The sequence below is a fragment of the Desmodus rotundus genome, chromosome 9 (genome assembly GCF_022682495.2).
Source record: "Desmodus rotundus isolate HL8 chromosome 9, HLdesRot8A.1, whole genome shotgun sequence".
In the NCBI taxonomy this organism is placed as follows: domain Eukaryota; kingdom Metazoa; phylum Chordata; class Mammalia; order Chiroptera; family Phyllostomidae; genus Desmodus; species Desmodus rotundus.
In genome coordinates this window covers 14,621,108-14,645,271 of record NC_071395.1, presented here as the reverse complement: position 1 = coordinate 14,645,271, position 24,164 = coordinate 14,621,108, and the positions used below count along the sequence as shown (strand labels likewise).

General features: G+C 42.3%; 1 pseudogene; it reads right to left on the bottom strand.

Annotated features, from left to right (window-relative positions):
* LOC112312361 (ferritin light chain pseudogene) overlaps positions 1-24,164 on the bottom strand; it is a 38,770-nt pseudogene that overhangs the window by 13,564 nt on the left and 1,042 nt on the right.

Genomic DNA, 24,164 nt, shown 5'->3' with positions numbered 1-24,164 from the left:
TTTGCTAAAGAGCAAAGGAGGTGCTGTGATGTCGCCTTGCCCAGTTAGCTAAAAATGTGCCCTCCCCTCAGTATTCAGAGACTGAAAAAATAAGGAGATGGCTCCAATAAAAGAAAGAATAGAATTTATTGACTATTTTGGTTAGAGAAAAAAAATTCCGTGAACGTTCCCCCCTCCTGCCCAGCAACAATATCAGCAAAGCGACAAGCGTTCAGCTTTATCATGCGTGAGGGCATCCGTGCGTGATAAAGCGCATCTGGTCTGGAAAACAGCGCCCTTGGGTTTGCTCAGCAACGTCCGCGGGCATTGCTAGTAGGTCCCATTAAGCCCAGTACCTGGATTTCATCTCTCTTCCTCTCCTAAACTCTTTACCTCTTAGGCTGTCTTCTATCAGAGTGCTGACTGTAGCCTATTCAAGCTTCCCCTCTAATGAATTAATTTTTAAAAATTGTTCTTATACCTGGGAATTTGGAAGGGAATCTGCAGTTCCATGTACCAGGACTACAGTCCTTTAAAAGAATCACTGAATTCCATCCAAACTATAAACAAAAACAAAAGCAAACTAGGCAAACAACTAGAACAGGAACAGAACCATAGAGATGGAGATCACATGGAGGGCTGTCAATAGGGGAGTGGGAGGGGGAGAGGGGGGAAAAGGTGCGGAGAATAAGTAGCATAGATGATGGGTGCAGGATAGACAGGGGGAGGGTAAGAATAGTGTAGGAAATGTAGAAGCCAAAGAACTTATAAGTATGACCCATGAACGTGAACTATAGGGGGGAAATGTGGGAGGGAGGGGTGGGCAGGATGGAGTGGAGTGAGGGGGGCGGGAAATGGGACAACTGTGATAGCATAATCAATAAATATATTTTTAAAATGATATAAAAAAAATCAATGCACAAAAGCCCCCCAAATAACCAGTGAGCTCTGCGAACAGGTGTCATTGAGCAAATCGCCTCGGCGTGTCCAGGACAACAACGTCCACCTTGGTGGAGATGCAGAGGGGGCTGGGATGCAGTGGGGGCTGAGATGCAGTGACTGCCAGCAGCGAACACCTATCCAGGGAGACGGCGGTACCTGCAGACGCGGCTGTGGCCTGTGTTAGGTGCAGTGGAGAGAGGGAGACCCCAAACTTTACGGGGGTGAGCGAACACGTCACAGCCACTGACACTTTCACCAAGAAAGTGGCATCGGCACTTAGCCTTGAAGGACAGTGAACATTTTAGTACCTTTTTTTAAAGAAAAATAAATCTTTATTTATTTAAGTCATAATGGTCAGATTGTCTGCTGTTCGTGAGAGACTGCATTCCTGACTGATGTAGTGGAAAGTGCCAACAACCAGCGATATCCTATTTTTTATTGAGATATAACTGACAGATAACATTATATTGGTTTCAGATGTACAATGTAATGATTTAATATTTATATATAGTGAAATGATCACCACCATAAGTCTAGTTAACATCCATCGCCATACAAAGTTAGACAAAATATTTGTGTATCTTTTTTATTGTAAGAAGGAAGCTACAGCTGAGACTGGCTTCAGTAAGAAAAGATTTTTGTTTCACGTGACAAGAAGACCAGAGGTAAAGAGGGCTCTAGGCTCAGCGTGAATAACTCATATTGGCCAAGTTCTCTCCATCCCCTCCTGCATCCTTCGTCCTCCCTCTCCACTTTCATCTCTGATTGGATGGTAGCAGTTCAGGCATCACATCCAGGTACAGCCACGTCCAGATGACAGTGAGGGACAGTCTCCATCACTGGAAAGACAAAGTCATTACCAGCAGATTCCCTTTACATCTCATTGGCCAGGATTCGACCATATAAATTTTCCTATACCAATCTCTGCAAGGGACCAGGAATTCTCAGGGTTAGAGTAGACTGTCCATCCTTTGCAGTGGAAAGGGTTTGGGAGAGTTCTCCCAGTGCATAGTATGCAATCAAAGAGGCAGAACTGGAAGCTTGAAGCTTCCCAGTGAAGAGAACATCACAAACAACAGCAAGGAGTCAGAAAATACCAGGCATGAGAATAAGAATGTGAACGCAAAGAAGACACAGAAGAGGAGGAGGACAATGAAGAGAAGGAAAAAAAAATGATAATTAAAAGTATCATTAATAGGGATTTACATGCCAGGCATTATGTCCAGAAATTTATATACACCATTATGTTGAATTCTTACATGATTGTTTTGTGAGGGATATTATTACCCCATTGTACAGATGACAAAATTGAGGCAGCAGTTGAGCCTGATTCTGCCATTCACTGGCTGTGTTATTCCAAGATGCAAAATGCCTAGGACATATGTGTATGTGTGTATGTGTATATATGCATGTGTATATATGTATATATACATACATATACATACACATGCACACACATATATACATTTATCATAATTTACAATGTCTATTGCTGCAACTTAGATTTTTCAAATCAGCCTCTATGAATAGCATATTTTATGGATTACTAGCTCAAATATTTCAGACTTGAACTTTATAAGTGATTGGGTCAGCAGAATCACTGCCCTCCAAAAAAAGGGGGGAAAAAGAATAAAAACCCCTATACATTGATAATGGCTCATCTCAGTAATGTTTTCTAAGACATTTGGCATGGCTTTCAGTTTTCCTTTGTCTCTCTTTGTTCACCCCGGGAGTCCTCCCTTCAGGGAGAAACGAAAGGACACATCTTGTCTTGCGCTGTAGGTCCTTATAAAGATCTAGGAAGGAAGTGTCTGCTGATTTGCCACCAGGACAGTGGCAGTGATCTGGAGTCAGTGACCCAGGATTGACTGCCAACTCTGTCACTTCCTGGCTGTGAGCTCGTGGAAGGTTATCTGAGTTTTCTGAGTCTCAGTTTCCCATCTGTAGACTGAGATGACATCTATCTGCCTTATGTGGCACGGATTGAGATCAATCATGTGAAATATGCACTGAAATAATCATACTTATGTGTACCACTAATATTAATAGTTGATACCGATGGGAAAAGACAAATTCAGAAAGTCTTTTACACAACCTGAGGGTAAATTCACATGCGTTTGGATGGTTTGCGTGTGGAAGGGGAGCCAGTGGATTCTCTGAATGAGAGCCCAGCCTCCCTTGTACAGTTTTAGGAAAACTGTGTCGCAGGAAGTGCGGGCGAGTGGAGGAGGAATTCGAGCACAGGCTAAAGCGTCTTGGGAGAAAAAACTGAGAGCAACGCCGTGCTGAACATTCAGCGTGTCAGGCAGGTGACACGTCTGAAATATTTGGGGATGTATTTGAGAGCGTTTTGCAATTGTCAGGCTATTGGTCTGATGGAAGGGACAGGTCGTGGCACTGATAGGTGATGGGCACAGGAGTCAACAGATGACCCGAATTTGGCACATGGGCCTTACATAATTCAGGAGGGGCAACAGCATATTCAAGTGTCCTGGGGATCAGTAGTCCAGATTTTAAAAAATTAGATAGATAGACAGATAGATAGAGCAAAAACTGCTGGCAGCTCTGTTGCCTTAAATTCTCAATGGTCATTATGATAGCTAGGACAACTCAAATAATGTCATTTTATCAGTAAGGCAGGGCACCTGGCAGAACAGGTTTTAGATTCAATAAAATCTATATTCACACGTCTGCTTTGATATTTTCTGAGACTGTAGGCAGGTTACATAGTCTGAGTCTATTTACACATCCGTAAAATGAAGATAGCAATGAGACTCTCATAAGATTATTGAATCGACTGAATAAAGCAGTGTGTATAAGCCTACAGCCCAGTGCTTGAAGGAAGCACTCCACAAATGGTTTCTGTACTTACAGATTATTACAAAACTTAAAAAAACTGATCTCTCCCATTTCTGCAGCATCCTTTCCCCAGAGGAGAGGCTTAACCAACCCACTGTAAAATCCAATGCTGTAATTCTGATCCCATGTCTATCCCTTTCCTAATGAAAGGGTGAATAAAAGAAAAGAACTCAATCTCTGAATAAGCAAGTCCACGGCCTGGTGAGAACCCAGGCACAGGCAGGTGACTGAGGTTTTCCAAGTGCTTGTCCTCAAAACGAAATCTTAAAAAACAGCCTGGCATTGCATGCCATCCAATAGCACTTGTGGTGTAGTGCTTTTTGGAAAGGACTCCTAAGTGGGGAAAAGAAGTATTAAAGCAGTGGAGCTTAACCAAACCTATGAGTGCGCAGAGGAAATCCTTTATTTGTTGAAGAAACGACACTCTTACTCTTGCAGAAATGGGCCAGAGGCCAAAGGGAAAAAAAGGAAGAAAGACCAAGTAAGATATGCTGGCATAATAAGGAGAGCCTCCTGAGAACCACACACGGGAACCTGCTTGCAACCTGCAGCAAGAGCAACAGCAACTGGAACCTTTTTGTCACAATTGACCTATTTACTGCCTGGAGGGCCCAGCCAGAGACAACTGCCGTGTTGACTGAGCGGAGAGACGTCTCAGCGGGGCCTGTAAAGGGAAAAAAATCCAAAAGGACTTTGGGGCGGGGAGGTGGGGGTGTTGGCCACAGAAAGACAGTAAAACACTTATATTCAGAGATGGATCAACTATAGTTCTCAGCTATGTTTCCTGGGGAGGCCGGGAGGGGAGACCACAGGCTTAGCTGCTGCACGGAGCGGGACGCTGCCGCCTTGCTTGGCCCGGGCCACGGGGCCTGGTTTATGGGGGAGCAGAAGGAGAACACTGTTCTGTACTTCCTGGCTCTGCTCTGCAGCCCAGTGGTCCAAAAGAGACACACGCTCCCTCTCAAGATGAATGGGTATGAAACTGTGAAGGTAAATAGGGCTTGCCATCCCCCTCTATGTTTCAAACACTCAATTGAAAAACAATCTTATAAAGAGAGCTTTATTGTATAATAACACCAGGAAAAAGCGGAGAGCTCCCCGGATCAAGTCCGCAAAGACATTATTTTGGCAGGCCTGGGACCAACGCTGATGTTAAGCACCTAGAGGGTGAATAGCTTTGCTCTGAGTGGGGTTAATTGAATGCATCCGAGGGCTATGGCAATGAAGAGGTGGATTAAAAAAAGATGGCACTTGGATCTTTGGGCACTCTAGTCAGGCTAAAAATCTTTTCTGAAAGGGGCAAAAGGGCAGAGCGATGTTGGGAAGCTTGGTTGTGAAATTATGAGGCCTACCATTAGAACTAGTGTTGTGGAAGCCACGGGTGGCAGCCACGGGCAGCAGCAGAGGTGGTTGGGAAGTTTGGTAGGAAGGATAGGCAGAGGAGGCAGGTGCAGGAAGTGCCTTCCACCATCCTCCATGGCTCAGACTGTATCCCAACCTTTAGATACGCCATGTGGTGTGTTCTCAAGAGGAAGTGATGAGGAGACAAGGGAAGGGGAAAATGAAGGTCAGGTAAAGGAAAGATAAGAAGTAATGGAGGGCCCTTCGAAATCTTTCCAAGTGCAGAGGTGTAGTAACATTCAAGGAACTGAGATGTTATTCTTCCTCTCTTCACTGCTCCTCAAGTTTTGATACTGCGGCTCTGTGTTGCAACGTCAGGTCGTGTGAGAGCTTCAGGAGTGAATGATTGACAACGCTGGATCGTACCCAGCCATCGCCCCCGCCAAGAGCAGTGAGCACTGGCGATGGCTGTCCCAGGTGCATGTCCAGATCTTTCTGCACAGACAATTTTTCTACTTTTTTCTCTTCCCTTCTCTTCCTCTTCCTCTTCCCTTCTCACCTCTTCTCCTGTCTTCTTCCTTTTCCTTTCCTTTTCTTCCTTTTCCTCCTCCTTCTCCTTCCTCTCTCTCTCTCTCTCTCATTGGTGTTAATTTTGTATACATTTATTTTAAATCCCACCCAGGGTGGTAGTCATCTATTTTCAAAATGGTTACATAAGAGAGGAGAACCAGGTGTTCTGGCTTCTGGAGTAGAGAGCAGCAACTCAGGGTCCAAGAACTGACCCGAGCCAACCCTCTGGGGCCACACTCTGTCCTTTGCCACTTGCCCCTTAGCCTCAGATGAAAGTAAAAGCATCATTTAACACACAGGTATGAGAACCACAAGGCCAAATACCAGACCCTGGCATACGCTGCACCCAGAAACTAAAGAAAGCTAAAGGAAGGAATACAGGGCACTTGAACAGCATGGCATAGGGGAAATGAAGACAGTTAAGCATGTATTAGTTTGTACATGGGGATCCTCTCCTTCACTTATACTTTGAGCTAAAACAACAGCTTCTTAGCAGGGTGGTTGAAGTGAAAGTATTCTGACAAATGTTAAAGACAGAACGTTGAAACAGCAGTCTGTCCCAGTGCTATTATACAAAGCCTCCAGAAGGTTCCCTAGGATGAAATGAACATGCTCTTGAGGTTTCAAGGTCTCCTCCTTGAAAATGAAGTAAAATATAATTCGTTACTAGGTGGCATTGGAATTCTAAAGTTGATAAAAGAAAAAGAAATATTCTGGAGTCAGAGCTCCCTGCTTGACTACTACCAGGGAGTTAATACATTAATGAGAAAGTATTGGACCTAAAATGGACTAAATTCATTATTTGTTCTGCTGCTAAAATTTTGTTTGGATAACTGAAAAAGATGAAGTGGAAAAAGGAGACATTCATGTCTCATCTGGAAGGAAAGGCCTGGTCGTGTCTGATATTGGAGAACAAATTTTTCTGGGACTATTCATTCTCATGAAAATATTACCTTTGTGTCTCTGCCAATGGGAGCATTCTAATTTGTGATTCAGGGCTGTTTGTCCTGTTGTGGTTGTTTTATTCCCCTTTAAAATTCATCCCTTTTCTTCATTACTTGTTTTGCTTGCAAACTCCAGCTGATGTATGTGGCCAAGTACTTTTCCAAAAGATGAATGAAACTAAAATCTCAGTTGGCTCTCAGCTACAGGACCACTGAAGTGGTTCCGAGGTTACACACTGCCTCCCATTTGGAAATAAATTTGTGCGTTTCTTACTTGCAATTAGGCATGAGTAAGGCCTCTTCTTTGGAATGGAGCCCTGATTTAATGCCTTTTGTTGTACATCAGGCTGAGTCATGAAAATGACACCTGGCAATACAGAAAGGGCATCTTGCTCCTGAGTTAATCAGTGGGTTTGCCTTGGGGTCTGAGGGTCAGAGGCTGGACCACTGGGTCCAAATTGCCCAGTTCCATGATCCTCAAGGAATCTCCAGAAAACACCGGGATCATGCTGGGTCCTTGGGGATCCAGGGATGTACAGCTGCTTTGGGGACTTTGTTTTGACCTTGGCCTTCTTTTCTTCCAAAGGAACATCTATTCCAGGTGTTTTGAAATGCACAGGAGAAAATACAGGGGTCCAGAGGATGGCAGTTATTCAGAAAGTCCCAAAGGATAGTGATGTAAATTCAGTTTTATGCAGTTCTCACCCTGCTCAATTAGGTTCTTGGATGCTCGGAATTCTTCCCTCTGCAGAGGTTCCAAATACATTTCTGGAAAGTTCTCTGATCCAAAGTTACACCCTCCAGAGATCACCCAAATTCCCAGAGCCTCAGCTCACCTGGGTATAAAGGAACTGAGTATTTATTTGGTTCACCTCCATCTGTGTCTGGCTTCTGGTCCACATTCAAAGGTCCTCGGTACCGTCCAGTCTCTCCACTCACTCTAGATTATTAATTTGAAGGTCGTAGTGATTCAGAAAGCTAAAGGCGATTTACGTTTGAGAAGAAAGGTTATATCACCAAAGTACCTTTTCCTGAAAATAACAAACCACTCTCTTTTTATTCTCTCAGAAGATAGCATAGCTCAGTGGATTGTTAGTTTCACTCTTTTCTTAGCAAGAAATTAGAGTTCTTGCTCTTGCAGTCAAATCAGTCCTGTGTTTGTGGGTCTATACTGCTTATATTTCCTTTGATAGTAAGCACTAAGTCCACTCAGTTAAGAGTCGCGATACACTTCAGACACCTGAGATGAGTTCTGGAATCCGAAGTGAGGAACTCTTGTTTCTGTGCTGTGCATTGAGTATTAAGACTGTTCTTGCTACTATTACATTTCACATGCAGTTTTGAATTGGCATATTAAATAGCTGCACTATTAGGATTATAGGCATCACGTCCTCTAGATTCACATATGTTGCTGTTCGACGTACTTTGAGGTGCTGATTTCAGTTCCTTTGGACGTATACTGATCAGTGGGATTACTGGATTACGTGGCAGATCTATTTTTAGTATTTGAGGAATCGCTGTACCGTTGTCCATGGTGACTGCACCACTTCATGGTCCCATCAACGGTATGCCAGGGCTCCCTTTCTCCATACCCTCAGCAACACTTAACTTTTGTTTTTAATAGTCATCCTGACAAATGTGAGGTGATATCTCATCGTGGTTCTGATTCGCATTTTCCTGATAATTAGTGTTATTGCCTGCCTTTTTATATATCTGCTGGCCATTTGTATATCTTCTTTGGAGAAATCTCGATTCAGTTCCTTTGCCCGTTTAATAAGTTTGTTTATTTTCTGCTAATGGTTTGTAGAAATTCCTTATATAGTTTGGATATTAACCCTTTAGCAGATATATGGCTTATAAATATTTTCTCTAAAGTGACCTACAGATTCAATGCAATCTCTATAAAAATCCCAATGGCATTTTTTACAGAAACAGAAAGACAACTTAAAATCCATAGGGAACTGCAACAGATCGCAGATAGCCAAAGGCAATTTTGAGCCAGAAGAACAAAGTTGGGAGCATCAGACTTCTCGATTTCAAAATATACTACAGACTTTTGGTCAAGACGGCAGCATAGACAGGCACGGCTCGCCTCTTCACACAAGCACATCAAAATTACAACTAAAATATAGAACAACCGTCAGAACCATCAGAAATCGAGTTGAATGGAAGTCTGACAACTACACAATTAAAGAAAACACATCCATCCAGACAGATAGGAGGGGCGCAGATGCTGAACGGGCTTGTCCCTCACCCACATGCAGTGGATAAAAATTCGGGAGGGATATCTCAGGAGTGAGGAGTCCCAGCCCCCCAACAGGCCCCCAGCCCAGGGCTCCAGTGCCAGGAAGATGAGTCCCTACAACTTCTGGCTGCAAAAACCAGCAGGGATTGAGTCAGTGGAAGAAACTTCTGGAGGCCCAAGCAGTTCCTCTTAAAGAACCGACACATGGACTCACTTACTCATACTTACTCCCTCCAAGCTTCAGTGCCGGGGTAACAGCTTGAAAGACACCAGTGGCATAGAGGGAGAAACTGAGGTCTGGCATCAAGGTGAGAAGAGGCCATTGTTGCTTTTCTAACCCCCCCCAGAGCCACAGAGCTAGCAAGCTGGTGCCATATATGAGACTATATCAATCTTGGAGATCCCCAGAGATTCCACCCCACCCAATTTTCGGGCCCAGAAAACTGCTTTTCCATATGAATGGCTTGTCTTGGCTCATGCTTCACAACTTCCTAAGTCTTATCAAACAAGCAACAGCTAGCCTCAGTGAGCCCCAGGCCTAGCGCTAGCATCAGCCAGCCTAGGTGCACAGCTTGGCTTTGCCTGCGATTCTCCAAGCCCAGCACACATAGTAGCCATCTCGGATAGCTTTTTAGCTCATGCAGGGTGGCCCCAAGAAAAACACAGGTGAGGACAGACCTTGCCCGGAATTACTTGGAAAACCCCAGGGCCAGCACACCCAGTGTACAGCTACAGACCATGTGGGAGCACCACCAACCTGCCCCTGCACAGCTGATCCCCCATGGAGGGTGGAGGTTGGTGGTCAGTGGTCACAGCCAGTCCTTGCAGCTGACTGGCCTGGGCAAATCCCTCCCATTGATCTGCCAACAAAGGCTCAACTACAAGAGGAGGGTGTACTCAGCTCACACAAAGGGTGCACCACAAGTACCCAGCTGGTGTGATAGTAGAGGCTGTGCCACTGGACCCAACAGGACACCCACTACATTAGGCAACACTACCAAGACACAGAATCAAAGCATCTCTACCTAATATATAGGAACAAACACAGGAAGACTGTCAAAATAAGGAGACAAAGAAATATGGCCCAAATGAAAGAACAGATCAAAACTCCAGAATAAACAGCTAAACAAAATGGAGATAAGCAATCTATCAGATGTGGAGTTCAAAACACTGGCTCTAAGGATGCTCAAGGAACTTAGTGAGCACCTCAGAAGCATAAAAAAGTTCCAGTCAGAAACAAAGGATACACTAATTGAAATAAAGAACAATTTACAGGGAAACAACAGTAGAGTAGATGAAGCCAAGAATCAAATCAATGATTGTAACATAAGGAAGCAAAGAACAACCAATCAGAACAAGAAGAAGAAAAAAGAATCCAAAAAAAACGAGGATAAAATAAGCAGTCTCTGGGACAATTCAAGAGGTCCAACATTCACATCATAGGGTACCAGAAGGAGAAGAGGAAGAACAAGAAATTGGAAATCTATTTGAAAAAATAATGAGAAAAACTTCTCTAATTTGGTGAAGGGAATAGATATGCAAGTCCAGGAAGCACAAAGAGTCCCAAACAAAACGGATGCAAAGAGGCCCACTCCAAGACACATCATAAGTAAAATGCCAAAGGTTAAAGATAAGGAGAAAATCTTAAAAGCAGCAAGAGAAAACAAGTTGTCCACAGGCAAGTTCCCATGACTGTCAGGTGATTTCTCAAAAGAAACTTTGCAGGCAAGAAGGGCTTGGTAAGGCATATTCAAAGACATGAAATGCAGAGACCTATGGCCAAGATTGCTCTACCCAGCAAAGCTATCACTTAGAATCGAAGGATAAAGAGCTTCCCAGACAAGAAAAAAACTAAAGGAATTCATCATCACCAAACCATTATGATATGAAATATTAAAGGGACTTATTTAAGAAAAAGAAGATCAAAACTATGAACAATAAAATGGCTAAAATACATATCTATCAATAATTGAATCTAGAAAACAAACTAAGCAAACAGTAACAGAGGCAGAATCATACATACGGAGAGTGTTTTGATAGTTGCCAGATAGTTGAGTGGTGTGGGGGAATGGGCGAAGAGTGAGGGGATTAGGAAGTACAAATCAGTAGTTACAGAAGAGCCATGGGGATGTAAAGCACAGATAGGAAATAGAGTAGCCAAAGACCTTATACGCCTGATGCAAGGACATGCACATTGGTGGGGGGGTGCCTGAGGGAGTACGGGTTCTGGGTGTAGGGGAAGCAAAGGGGAAAAATCAGAACAGCTGTAATAGCATAATCAATTAAATATAATTAAATATATATGTGTGTGTGTGTGTATATGTGTGTGTGTGTGTATAACAAAGCTATAATAATCAAAACAGTACAGTACTGGCATAAAAACAGATGTATAGACCAATAGAACAGAATACAGAGCCCAGAAACACACGGTCAACCTACCTTTGACAAGAGTGACAAGAATATACAATGGGGGAAAGATAGTTTCTTCAATAAATGGTATTGGAAGAACAGGATAACCACATACAAAATAATGAAATTGGACTCTTACCTTATACCACACACAAAAATCAACTAAAGGTGGATTAAAAGACTTAAGTGTAAGACCTGAAACCATAAACTCCTAGAATAACAGATAAGGGAAAGCTCCTTGACATTGGTCTTAACAATGATCTCTTGTATATGACACCAAAAGTACAGGCAGCAAAAGCTAAAGCAGACAAGTGGGACCTCATCACACTAAAGGTCTTCTGCACAGTGAAGGAAACGATCAACAGTTTTGAGTTGGCCACCTACATTAATGCACCTACATTATACTTTCATTCTTTTGAAAATTGCTATCATGTGTTCCACGCCCCCGGTGCAATCTGCATACATTTATGCAGAAGGCAGAAGCTTCCCCACTGGGACACAAAGAGTCTTCACAGTCTGACCGCTACAATCTTCTGTGTCATCTTCTGCCCTCTTTCCCCACCCAGCCTGTTCTTTGGCCACTTTCCTTCTCTGTGCTCCTCCGTTTGTTGCCTTATGCCTCTCCCCATATTCTACTACATCTCTCCCCCACATCCATTTGTTTCTGATTTATTTATTTTCATACACTCCTTTGGTTATAGAAATAATTGTTTTTCTTATCTCTCTAGCCAGGCTGTAATCTCCTTGGGAGTGGGCCAGGGTCCATGATTTAGATTCTAAATAAGTGCTTGTTGAATAAATGCATAAATTTTGTGAGGCCCAAGGAACTTAGAATAGTAGGTCAGAATTGGTTTTAAAAAACTTTGTACTGCATATTTATTGGGTATCTCTATAGCATTCATTTCTTCCTACTCTTCCCTCGAACAAATGCCAGAGTTTCAGGGGGCAGGCACACTTTGCCCACACAGCTGAGGCTCTTCGGGGGTAGCAGTCCCCTTTAGTCTAATCACAGTAAAAATGCAAGTATAGTGTTTTGCATGTGAGACAGACACATCGTCTCTGAGTGTGTATCCTCAGATGCCGGCGGCTACCTGGTGACTGTGAGCGTGGACAGGCCAAGAATGAGGCTGACACCAGGCTGGAGAGACAGAGAAGCAGGTCCCTGGTGAGACCACTGAGGGAGAGCCTGAGTCCAACCCCAAAGCCTGCCATCTGATTCTCACACTCTCCAAATCAAAAAACCCTTATCCTTCCAGCTAACTTGAGCTGGGTTTTTCATCCCTGCAACACAAACCATTCTAATGCAGACCGCTAGGAATTAGCTCCTCAGCAATGAAGTGAGAATAGGAAACTAAGGGCTTGGATCATGGAGCATCTTTGCAACTAAGGGGATCATGGAGCATCTTTGCAACCAGATCTCTGTACTCCTAGTCTAAACTCCTTTTTATTAAATCCCACGGTATCTCATATTTTCATTGCTGCTATTTTTGCTTCTAATCAAGACTTGATAATTCAAAGTAACCTCTTAACTGTTCATGGGTTTACTACTCAATGGTGACTTTGCATATTAGGTAATATGGCCCAATAATTATTTAAATTTATACAGATGAGTTTCATGAAGATAATATGCAAATGTATGTGACATAATATTCAAATGAGGCATTTGAGACTTGGCTTTTTTATTTTATTTTATTTTTTAAGCAGGAGTGTAACTTGACCATCTCTGGCCTTATATTTTTCCCAAATTACTGAGATTAATTTTAGGAATATTATAGTAAGTCTACAGTTCTGGCTAGGAAATGTCTAGTTCTATAAATCCTCATAGGAACAAAATATTAACTGTTGTATCAATGGTCAGATGTCTAAGGTGAAAAACATTTACCGTAGAGAGTTTATAAAAAGTGCTTCAGATAATTTGCCGCAGTCAACTTTAATGAAGACGCTGACAGGCGTGCAAAGCCATGTTATCGAAGGACTACAGAGGTGTTTGGGCATAGACATGACGTGTTTGGCTGTGAAACAGCAGTGGTACGTTTCTCTCGGGTTAATGCATCGTATTTACATTGTTGAGCAATGTCCCTGCGCCCTGGCCAGTGAGCCCCTGATGAATGTGTACGGCAAGCCGTGCTGACCACGGTAAGCTCTGTTGAATGTTTCGCAGTCTAAATAAACCCGCCACAATGACTTGGGAGCCAGTATGAGGCAAAGTTTATCATTTTTGGTTCCTTGTGAAGAATCAGTAAGAGCATTCTGTTTACTTACACAACGAAGTGCTCTTGATGGGTCCAGGTTCCTGAGGGCAGTGGGGAGACCAACTGCTGAATGGTAAGAGATTGTGGATGCCCTTCCCTCACCTGGGCTTGCTTTCTAGGGCGCCGTTCCTTCTCGTCCTTCACTTCTCTGTGAGCAACAGCTGCATACACATCACTCACCCTGACCCTTGGAAAACAGACCAGTAGTCTTTTCTCTCACTGCCATAAATGCCACTCAGTGAACCAGCCACTAGGTCATGCTCATGTGCAGGGCAATCTGTTTCCTCCCTCCTGGGCTCCAGCCTCACCTTCCTCAGGACTGGAGATGGAGCTGTCCCTCATCCCTCGGGGAGTCAGTCATCCTACACCTAGGCTTTCGGCGGCTGATAAACATAAAGCCATTATTTTCCATGTAAGCTGGTCACACAAACATAAAGTTCCCAAGTTGGAAAATTTGATCAGTTAGGATCAAATTTAATCGATGAAATTAACTTCTCTGTAAGTTACAAGACAACATTTAAATATGGAAATATCCTGATGTTTTTATTTGCTCCCATAGAATATAATGCTTTTCTGAACAGCTTCACCTCCATATAATCCTTCTCCTTCACATGCTTTTAAGGAAAATTTATGCTCTTTTCCAGGGCTTTTAGAGGGTGTATTACAGTACTCCCAAAGTTGACATCATGAGAGAGAGGATGGAGAAGCTTGAAGATAAAGATTAGGAAGCACTGACATTATAAGATAAATCATAGTAGGAGATAAACCAGCTCTAAAATTATTTTGTTGATCCCTGGGAATAGAGAAAAAAATGTACAAGGAATCTCAGCAGATTTCACGTTTAAAAAGTAGGCTGCATCATCTTCCCATTCCAAAATTATGACCTAGTGCTATTTTCTCCAAGTGTTCAGAAAACCGTACCCATGCTCCAAATGCTCCACCTCTCAGAATGTGCACGGGTTAAATTTAGACAGAAGGACATGTGCCAGATTTGTAGCTTATCATGCTCACTATGTCAGGGCAAGAACAGGCTTCTCTTTTTAAAGCCTGCTTGTCCTGTGTGAGTTCAACCTAAAAACGCCAGGAATGCCCTTAGAAATTGATTCTGAACTTCACACTCAGTGCCTAGCACCATGCTTGGTGCATAGCAGGGCCTCAATAAATACTTTCTGGAGAGATGAAGAAGTGGATGAAAGCCTCTTTTGGAATCTGTTGTGCCTCATCCTGCTCTGCCTCCCGAGGGAGGGAATTCCACGGGTGCTTCCGGGGATGACTTGACCTTGGGTTTCCCTCTTTAAAATTCCAAGGAGTGCCCCATGGTCTAATATGCGACAGACCAGCCCGTGTGGTTTGTTTCCATGCCTAAGGATGCTGACAACTGAGAGAATGTGCTCTGGGGTCAGACAGGCCCACCGTGGGGTCCCTGCTCAGCTCTGTCCTCACTTGTAACATGGGGTGAGAACACCTCCCTCCTAGGCTGGTTGGGAGGACTGAGTGGGATAGCATATTGAAAGAATTTACCATACTGCCTGGCTCACAGTAAACACATAGGATATTTATTAGTATTGTTTTAACTTTGCACCTGTGAGAAAGACTCCTGCTTTCTAAAGTCTGTTTTCATAAGCCTCTCAATCCCTGAGAGCATTCTATTTTCCTTTCTCTCTAAAGGGTCAGGGACCCTTAGTCCCCATATATAATATTCCAGGGACAGTCCACTATGGTTTGGAATGACATTTTCACATTTTACATCTGGTATTTTATGGCTTCTCTTGGCCACATCAATGTATTGGGATCTTATATTCAGTGAGCAGCATATTGTAATTTTAGAACACTTTCTTAGTTTGAATTTCTTTACTTGTGAGTATTATTTGGATAGTTCTTCCCAAATGCAGTGCTTCCCATATGTCCGAGCTACAGCGCACCTGACTACTTGAGTGCTCTGTGATCACATCATTTAGTTAGCCATTTCAGTTTTACTTTGTGAATCTTCCTTCCACCTGGAAGCACAGAGCGGTACTTCCAAAGCTGAACGGTAGGCCCCGGGGCCACTTCTGGGAAGAAGCATTGTGTTAGCACAGCTCCACCGGGCTCCCCTTTCTCTTGTTGGTCTAGAACATGGTGGTTGGGATTCGGGTTTTTTGGTTTTGTTTTTTAAAGAAATTTCTGTGTAACTAGAACATTGACCATCTATTTTCATATTTATGCAAAAATTTCTACTTTCTTTGGTTTTAATTTTGTTTACACATTTCTGACCTAGAGAAGTTCTGTGTTTTATCTAATTAATGCTCTAGTATGTTTTCCCCTTTGTGATTTCTTTCACTGCTGAAGTTCTGTGGCTACTGAGTTCAGATTAAACTAATCAAAAGTTTCTTCTTGATGATAAATGGGTGCCTTTAAACAGTGTTCACATTAGGTTTATCACTTCACCTACCATTGCATTGTCATATGTGATGGTTAAGAATGACTTAAACATAGGTAATGAATTATGTTCGTACCATTTGTTGAATAATTCTTTGTCCTCTACAGAGTTGATTTGTAAAGGCATGCTTATCATATGCTCGATTTAAAAAACATATTCTAGCATCCGTCAAAGGATTACCTCTTATACAGCACGAGTTCCTGATCCCTGCTTTGAACCAGGGTTCTACTTTCTTTTGTTTCTTAGTTTTTGCGGCTCATAAGATGTCCTCCTGTCTTAAAGTGTAAGTTCCCCCATCCATCAGTGGATCCTGTCAGTGGGGGATCCTACCAGCTCCCTCTTCAGAATGAAGCCAGAACCTGGCCGCTAATATACCCGAAGCCCTACCACTTAACCACCTCCATCGTGACGACGCTGGCGTCAGCCACTGTCATCTCTTGCTGGGATTAGACCAATGATCTGTATTGAAGTTATTCTCCCAGATTTTTCACCTTGCCCTCCGGAGTCTATTCTCCCCACCACAGTCACAGTGTGGATTTCAAATGGAGGTCAGATCACGGTAGATCATGTGGCTTCCCTTCTTACTCAGAGTGTGGTGCCTGTGAGCTCGTGGGGCCTGGTCTCACTCCTTCTGCCTGGCTCACTCAGCTCCCGGCACAGGCTCCTGCCTTCCTCTGTGGCTCCCCCACTTTCTGTCTCCTTTGGAAACAGCTTTGCTCATTACCTGCGTGCTACACTCATTATTTTCCAGCTCTGCTGCTCCTCACCCCCAGAGGGATAAACATCGAGGGACCCCCTTCCCTATTCCTCTCACTCTGCTATGGTTTTCTTTATGGCACATATCACCACCTCTTTGGTTCGGGTTTATTTTTCCCTATAGGTAATAGGAAATAAATGTAATTTGTGAAGACATTTGGGGGAGGGTGGATGGGTATTTTCAGTGTGTAGAGTCATTCCTGACATATAGTAGGTGCTCAGTTTTACACAATGAGAGGATTTCGGAATTTGAGATAATTCTCTGGTAACACAAAGTGTACATCCTTCCCCACCATGGTTGCTACTTTTTTCAGGCATTCTACTTCTTGAGACCAGTAGTATTTTTCTATAAGATTTACGTATTCGCCAATTACTGAATATCTCCTTCTCCCAGGTACTGTTCTAGATGCCATGGAATCGGCACTGAATAGTAATACTTACATTTTTATTAACGTAGTGTTTCCTACAACTTTAGGACTTAAATTAAAAAATGCATCCCTATACCTCCCTCTATATCTTCTTTCTGATGTTAAATTTGTTACTCAATTTAATTTTTCCTTGATTAATTTTTACAGTTTTTAAAAAATAATTAGGGTTGAAAAAGATATAACAGATCTAAGAATTTACTCTTTTAAAAATAGCATATTTTTCTAATATTTTGTGTGCATTTTTTAGTTTTAAAAAATAATGCCATAACTTTATTTACTTTTCCAATTTTTATTTTTCATTTTTTCCAGTTACAGTTGCCATTCCACGTTTGTATTAGTTTCAGGTGTACAGCGTAATGGTCAGGCCTTTATATAACTTACGAAGTGACCCCCTCAGGAAGTCTGGTTCCCACCGGGCCCACACATAGTTATTAAATACCGCCGACCCTGTTCCCTATGCTGCATTTTGCATCTTTGTGACCATTCTGTGACTGCCAATCTGTCCTCCTTAATCCCTTCATTTTTCACCCATCCCCCCAACTTCCCTCCCATCTGGGAACCATTAGTTTGTGTGCAATTTTTAAATTTTATTTTTAGTTTTTATTTTTTAATAACAGTGTTTACACTTGTGGCCGTATCGCTACTTAGAGTTTTGGAGACAGTTGATCATTATTGCCTGGTTTTTAACAGTATCTTAATCCTCCTATAACTTTCTATCTAATCAGATCCGACACTTATTCAGATCCATCCAGCAGTGTGGCTGGAGGTAGTGAGTGAAAGACAGAAAGGTAAATGTGTTGACTCAAATAAGTTTGTTATATTATTCCTATAGTCCATGAAGTGTATTTTCGCAAACATCAGATGTCAAAGGTGGAGAGGGCCATGCTAAATTCAGGATAAGGAGGAAGCAGCAGGCAGGGGAGAGAACGTGCAGGGCACCCTAGGACCCATGGAGGGCTCAGAGTCCTATGCTGAGAGCATGGTTTGGTGGGTGAAGAGTCAGTGAGAAAGGATTAGGACAAAAGTTCGGAGGTCAATTAGAAAGTTATAGATGCAGGAAAGAGAACAATAAAAGTATTAATTTCTGTGTATAATTCATCCACGGGATTTTACCACCCATTCTTCCCCATTGATAATTTAAAAAAAAATCTCAGTGGTAAATTCAGGCGATTACATCCAGTTTCTAATTATGTAACCTAGGACACTTTGCTCTCTGTGCCTCAGTTTTCTTATCTGGAAAATAGGGATAATAGTTCAACCATCCTGTAAGTTTTATTGTTGAGATTAAGTGAGTTCTCAGAGTGACCATCTAGTACATACTGAAAATCAGTATACATGGTTATTATTCTTATAGTTAGTTTATGTGTTTGATCTTTGAAATTTGCTTGGGAAACTTGTGCTCCATTTTTTGTTATTTATATGTTACTTAGACAGCAGTGTTTAATAGATTTCAGGGAGTTCTACCACCATGCTTTTATAGAATACTTTCCAACTGCGAGGCTGTTATTTTTGAAATAAATCTTGACCAATATGTCTTATAATTTTTTCTAGAAGGACATGTGACTTTTGTTTGCTTGCTTTTAGACCTGGCATACCAAGCACTGGTCTTCTCACACTGAAAACATCTCAGCTGGGGTACCAAACTTTTAATTCACAAACACCTCCCTGCACGACAGTGTGCAGCTACGGTTTTGCTGTGTTCTGGCCTTTCCTGTTTAAAGAAAGCCAACCCGACTTCAGCACCCTTGTAGCTGACCTGCATTTTCTATCTAGATATTGTCCTCCTATTTCAATGCTGTATTAGCTCCCATCTCTGTGTGGACCCTCTTGCATTAATTCTGCCTCAGTCAGCATGAGGCCTTGAAGAGCAGCAGAGCAAGTGAAAACCTCCAGGTCCCTGCACCCACAGACTGTTATTTCACACAGCAACTCCATTGCCATGGGGGCTGATATCAGGCTGGCATTCTTTAAACAGGAAAGGTCGGAACACAACAAAACCATAGCTGCACACAGTTGTGTAGGGAGGTGTTTGTGAGCTAAAAGTTCGATGCCCCAGCTGAGATGTTTTCAGTGTGAGAAGACTCATCCCAGGAAACCGTATCTTCAGCAAACACTTGCCATCGGGTTCTCCCATCTCTGTCCACCAAGGAAGTCCCGTGCAACCACCAGCACCCCTTTAAATTATGGCTCCTTTATTTTCTGGAATATACAGCCTCAGAATGGGTATGAAAAATGAGTCTGAGGAGGCACTTTCTGTCCTAGAGAAGGGAAATGGCCCCGTTTTCTTATTAGTAAAAGGCTCTGGGTTACCGCCCTGGATGCCAGAAGACAGGTCTCCTCTCCTTCAGGTTTATGGGGCTGCTTGTTTCAAGAGGTAAAGCTTGGGTAGGTTCTGAGCTGTTGTTGTTTTCAGATCAGCTGTATTTATGAAAATCCATCTCTAACTCTAGCAGTGGATAATTTCCCCTGTTTTCGTTTTGCATGTCTCCGTGGGAATTGGATGGGAGCTCGGGACAAGCCGTTCAGAGCAGCCTCCTGGACACACATTTTAAACTGCAACGTCTCTTTGATTTTAATTTATATTTTAGTGTTTCCATATTGTCTGGTCCCAGAAAAGCTCTTCTCAGAATGTGCATGCCATTTTAGGTCTCTCCATTTTTTTAGACTAAACATGTTTTCTGTGTTTCTTGGGCCTGGGACTGCAATTTACATTGTCTGGATTGTTTGCCTACTTAGATCACATTCTCTAGGCTGTTGTCAGCTCTTTGCTGGGCTGCAGATAAATAGGCTTGTATACAAGCTTATATACAAAGTCTTCTATTTAAAAAGCCCTCTTTGGGATAAGAGTATTTTTTTTCGTTGTTGTTGTTGTTTTTTTTGCAATTCATAGGCTTCTAGCTTTGGATGCCTAACTATGAATCTTTTTAACTACAAACATGAATGTTTCCCAAAGAAATATCTAATTTACAATGATGCACTGTATATAGGACATCATCTGTATGATACGTTCCACACTAATTTTTATTTTTACTTTCATTTTGTTTAAAAGGAATTTGCTCTCATATGTCTATAATTTTGATGCCAGAGAAGTATTTTATATTATTAGGCTTTTACTATAACACCTGTGAATACCACCAGTTGTTTATTTCCCTTCTGTGCCCAGTACTCTGAGTGGATGTAAAGGAGGGAAAGTAAATTAGTTTTCTTTTCAACCAGTAGAATTGAGAATAGGTAAATGTGGTGCACTCAAGCTTTTAGCCCTTTATAAAAAAAAATCAAGGGACACACACACACACACATATATAATATAATATACATGTACATTATATATATATCTCACCCGGATGACTACAAAAGGAAAACCAGAAACCTAGAAGAGAAGATCTAAAGTGCAGCAGGCACAGCCTAGAGAGAGGGTCCTTCCTTACCCCGAGCACAGACTCTGGCTTTGCCCAGATCACCGGTCTTCCCGCCGTTACCACGACTCCTCACATCCGCATCTTGTTAAAAGCATGTGCATTGGTTACCTTTTAAAGTGTGTGTGTGTGTGTGTGTGTGTATTAAAACTAGAATTTATTTGTTAAAAGTTGTGTATTTATTCTCACATGTTTAAAATTCAGTCCTGTTCAAGGTACTTTCCATTTGATGCAATACACCTATTGAGACATTTTTTCCACGGCTCAAAACAGTTTTTGAACTCGCTGATTTTGATGCTTTTTAGTGTTTCTTCTGTTTTTTGTTTCACCTCTTCCACATTGGCAAAATGTTTCCTTTGAGGACTTTTTTCATCTGGGGAAACAAAAAAAGTCACTTGGGGCAAGATAAGGTAAATAAGAGGGTGGGTCATGGGGGTCATGCCCATTTTTGGTCAAAAACTGCTGAATACTCTGTGTGGTGTGGGCAGGTGCGCTTGTAAATCACCCATCATGACATGGGTAAATGTGGTGAAAGAGTCTTTAAAAAAAATTCACTGAAGCCAAACACAGCCTCTTACAACAACGCCAGCTGGTCCACTGATACAGATGGGTTCCTAGGACACTCACCTAGTGGGGGAAGCCTGTACTACAGGGGACCCACCCTCCAGAAGATAAAAGCCCTGCAGGTTTTTGGGGGTACCCCCTTGTATATATACACATGTAATGTATATATAAATTTATTTTTAAAATATAAATATTTTAGTCTTTATGTCAGTTCCAGCTTCCTATTATTCATTCATTCTTTCCTTCAGCAAATAGCTATCAGTTATCTGTATGATCTGGGTGTGGCCTTGACCCTGCAAGTTTCACAATGATTACGACATCATGCAGAACTTGAGGGCTTAATATTTTTTAATTGAAGACAAATATGTATCAGATCAGAATCTTGATCCATACAATACAATGTTATAAGAAATACCATTGAATGATAGACAAAGACAGTGGGTACCGTGGGGCCCAAAGGAAAGATGGCCAGCAGGATTAGCATGGAGGCAGGTGGTGGTTTCGGAATGCTGGAAGGGAGTCCAGACCCCAGGAGCTGATTTTTACATCACAGCACTTTAATGGATGGGTGGGAGTGTTAAATTTTAGTCACTCCATACTTAGGAAAAATTGCCTGAGCGCTTTTCATACTGATAATTGAAGAAGAAAGTAGACTCAGCTCACAGTCCTCTAGAGGGGAACATTGCCATATTCACGCCTCCTCCCTCAGCATGTTTTTAGTGCTTGGGGGAACACTCTAAATAGCTGAGATGCTTCAAAAGCTGGGCTATGAAGCTAATCCATATTTTTCTATAAATATTACGAAACGCAAAAGACTGTGGCTATTTTGAGGAAGAAACAGGAAAGAGTGTGATCAGTTTGTGCAGCTACGAAGACATGGATACTCGGAGCTATGCAGATTCTATTTCCCTTTCCTTACACAAAAATATAATTCAGCATGAAGAGAAGCCTTAGGAGCCTTAGGAAACAGAAAAAATCTTCTTTTGTATATTTTTTTTATTAGGTTAAACAAAAAAAAACCCTTTCAACTTTGTTGAAAATTTCCCCTGAAAATATACTTTTGAATACCAATTGCTTTTTTGTCACACTGGAAAATAACATGACTTCACTCCCTCTACCCCATGGGTTGCCAAAGTAGAAGCCAAAATTACCCTGTGGCCCACCACCACGGAGAGAAAATGGTTCTTCTCGCATGGTATAACGCAGGCCTCAATCATTCCAACTTGCTTTCCTCCTTGTTTAAGTATAGCTCAGGAGCTCATGCTAGGTGGGGTCGTTGCTAAAAGGGTGCACTATTTTCCACCAACAGCTTGTGGGACACCCAAGTAGGCCACCAGAGTGTTGGGGGGAACCAGAAAAACAAAGGTATGAGACTGCTCCTCCCACTCTGCCCTCCAATTGCAGGGTTATCGAACCAGGGCTCTGAGCAGGCCAGTGGCTGGAGGACTTGCGGCTTGGATGAGAGAAGGACCACTACAGAAAACTGATCCGATTAAATGCCCAAAGCAAGTTCAGGACATTTCGAAAGACGTCCTGTTAAAAAAAAATTAAGTAAATAACAACCCCCCTTCCCCCCGCAAAAAGAACCCAAGGACAAAAACACTGTTTTGCTTTCCATGAAAAATTCATGAAACAAAACCTAGGAATTTCTCACAGTGCACGCAGGGGATGGGTGTTTCCACTTCAGAGCCAGCTGAATGAGAGACAAGTAATGTGGAATATTGTTTTGTGAACATGAATATAGAATATGCCTAAACACTTAGGAACTCTTTGTAGATGTATCCTTTTTTTTTTTTTTTTAATGTGGCCAGCTTCCCTTCATGTCCCAGGGCAGTCCTTGGAAGCACAGCCCGAAAACCCCGGAGAGGGCATCAAAGGGCAGGCGGACGTGTTCTCTGATCCGTAAGCCTGCCAGAACAAGTCACCTCCGTTTAACAAATGTGTTCGGCAGCAGAATTCCCTTGAAGGAGTTTCTTGAGCATTCCTTGGGCATTCACAGGAGTCGTGGAGTTAGAGCCCCTTCCTTAGGTGCGGGGAGCCTGCATCCCCTTGTGTCGGCCACTCTCTCCATCGGCATCTCTGAGGCAGATGCCTGGGAGAACTAATTGTGCCATGTAGTTCTTGCACAGGGCTAAGTGCACTCATGAGCAATCAGAACATGCACAGAAAGCCTGTTTCCAAAGCCTCCCGACACATTAAATACCCTTCACTCCAGGCTCCCAAACGGGGAGTGAGCACAGGCAGAGGTTTAAGATCATCAAGACACCATTTGTAGGAACAAAAAGTTATGAAAACAGTTCCTGCTCTGAACGTTATGGTCTGATTCCTCTGGTTCTGAAGGGTCATTCTGCGTTTTTTAAATCCCTTTTGTGCTTCTTTGCCCAACCACTTTTCACCCATTCAACTTCCTATTCCTCTCTTGCATCCAGTTCTTTGTATGACTTGGCACCTCGTACCTTCGCATGTCCGGAATACTTTCTGAGCAAATATTTTATGGAATTTCCTAAAAACACACAGGTAGAATGAAAATATAGCCCTGTAAATAAAGGGGGTGGAGTGCTTATATTTACTAGAAAACGTGTATCACTGTGCTAGTGTAGGATTCTCTGATTCTGTCTCCACAGTGATTCTTGCCAGTGTTAAAAATGCCATTAAGACAGAAATAAACCTATGGCATTTTGCACTTGACTTTCAGAACACCAATTTCCATAGTAATATGTTTTCAAAGTTCAGAACAGTCTGTTCTGCCATAAAGTGATAGTTATGCTCCTCAAAAATTCTGTTATCCAAAAAAAAAAAAATCACATGATGAAAAGAATTGCTTCAGTGGAAAAGATGTGATTCATAGCTGGAGAGATAACAAAGTTAATTTTTTTAGTAGCATGTAAATAAATTTGGGGGGGTGTGCCTTCAAAAAAATACCTGCAGGTGCTTAGACATATAATCTAAAGTTTATTGAGCAAATCTGGCGTTTGATTACATCTAACTTTTTCTGTTGCTACCAGGACTATCCTTAACTGAGGATCTTTATACATTTTAT